At 43.5% G+C, this 2177-nt stretch overlaps 1 non-coding gene across 1 annotated transcript; it reads right to left on the bottom strand.

The window, feature by feature from the left end:
* Positions 1 to 1901: 1901 nt before the first annotated feature.
* On the bottom strand, positions 1902 to 1976 carry Trnas-cga (transfer RNA serine (anticodon CGA)). Its single transcript has one exon. It is a non-coding gene; the product is annotated as a tRNA-Ser (tRNA).
* Positions 1977 to 2177: the final 201 nt, after the last annotated feature.

Below are 2177 nucleotides of genomic sequence, written 5' to 3'. Positions count from 1 at the left end.
TAAACGCTTTATACAAACAGTACTCGCTGCTGCTGGTGCTCTCGCTCTGGCTGTCACAAGACAACTCTTGCGCTTATTAAAGGATTATACTGTTTTCAAACTTCCTACATCTGAAGACGAGGCTTAGAAGAGAAAAATACTTCTGTAAATAATAGATTTCAGCTATTGGTCGCCCTTTTTCAAATTTTATTGGCAGCTCTAGATTTGAGCTAGGAACTTGCCGTTCTCAATACACTATCATTGTTGATCAATGCATGTAAAGCCTGTTGGTCAATCTTTGTCCAAAGTTCACTGAATACTCCAACGATAGTGCACTGAGAATGGCTAGTTTCTAGCTGAAATCTAGATCTGCCAATAAAATTTAAAAAGGACGACTGATAGCTGAAATCTATTACTTACAAGTCAATATAGCAGTCAAATGGTTCAAATGGCTCTGAGCACTATGCGACTTAACTTCTGAAGTCATCAGACGCCTAGAACTTAGAACTAATTAAACCTAACTAACCTAAGGACATCACACACATCTATGTCCGAGGCAGGATTCGAACCTGCGACCGGAGCGGTCGCTCGGCTCCAGACTGTAGCTCCTAGAATCGCACGGCCACTCCGGCCGGCAGTATAGCAGTCGCTGCGTGCAACAGCCTTCTGAATGGAAGGTAACCTGATAAAAATACTTTTTTAAGAAAACTACATTGATTTTGGTGTCTGTGACACATGACATGAATAGCAGGATAAAGAAGTAGCAGCACTTCACTGCGCGAATTCGATTAAAGTGGAGACACTTAAAATAATAGGCTGTTTAAAGAACTTTGTTCATCAGTTTCATTACGTATCCGAAATTTTTGTAAATATTTCCACTGGACTCGCAGTATCTCCTTTTCAAGCTGATAATCTTACAGATACCATAGTGCGTCCACTCAGCACGAAAACGATGCTTCCATATTGTCTCTTCATTAATGGTGGCAATCTTGGCTATAATTTAGGCTGCTGTACTGTGCTTTAATGGGCAATGTAACGTAGTAGTTAACTTCTGTCAGTTGATCCAAAAGGTATTTCGTTGAACGTAATGTTCCCAACAGAGTCATTATTACAAATAATTTTTCTAGAAGGAAAAAAACAAATCAATTACAGGAAATCCTTTCTTTTCCATCCTGTGAATGGATGAGTATTAAGAGAGCAAACGTTTACACCTCAGTCAATACTTCTACATTATTTTATTTTTCAACCATTAAAGTTTTTCTTTGCGTCCTTAGACTTCTTGCGGTGTGGATTCAGTACATTTGGAGTTCCATCTAGTTTGAAAGAGATAGCGTAGGGTAAATAAGGACGATGGAAGCAATTGCGTACTGACGAAGGTCAAGAAGGACAGGCTATAACTGAGCCAGATTCGTTATTTACTAGAAAAATTTAGACGCAGGTGATTGTCGAAGAAGAAAATGAAGTAAGGTTAGTGATTAGTCCATTGGCAGCGATGTCGTTAGAAACGAAAACAAACACGGACTAATAGAGAAGGGGGAAATTGGCTGTGTCCTTTTGGAGGGGGCCATCCGCCACTAGCGTTAGGCGAGTGAGGAAACGGACGGTTATCCTGAATTAGACCAACCAAGTGGGTGCATTAAACAGGGCAGAGTTGTTGAAAACCGACTGGCGCCATCCAAAACCGGCGCCGAGGCAACGGTGGTGAATCATTGGCCATACATGACAGTGGTGAACGACAGCTGCAGAAATGTGTACCGTCGAACGGACGTGCAGCTGTTGAGCACCTGATCGCCCAGACGAACTAAGGCGTCTCCTCTGAGTTCAGCGTCTGGGCCTCTGCAGCAGGCGCCTTGTACATACACACATGCTGACTAATGTTCATCGACAACAAGCACTGGAACTTCCTGGCAGATTAAAACTGTGTGCCGGGCCGAGACTCGAACTCGGGACCTTTGCCTTTCGCGGGCAAGTGCTCTACCAACTGAGCTACCCAAGCACGACTCACGCGCCGTCCTCACAGCTTTACTTCTGCCAGTTCCTCGTCTCCTACCTTCCAACCTCCACAGAAGCTCTCCCGCGGACCTTGCAGAACTAGCACTCCTGAAAGAAAGGAAATTGCGAAGACATGGCTTAATCTGCCAGGAAGTTTCATATCAGCGCACACTCTGCTGCAGAGTGAAAATCTCATTCTAGAAACA

Source organism: Schistocerca cancellata, chromosome 3 (assembly GCF_023864275.1).
Source record: "Schistocerca cancellata isolate TAMUIC-IGC-003103 chromosome 3, iqSchCanc2.1, whole genome shotgun sequence".
Taxonomy (NCBI): Eukaryota; Metazoa; Arthropoda; class Insecta; order Orthoptera; family Acrididae; genus Schistocerca; species Schistocerca cancellata.
This window is presented reverse-complemented; position numbering and strand designations above follow the sequence as displayed.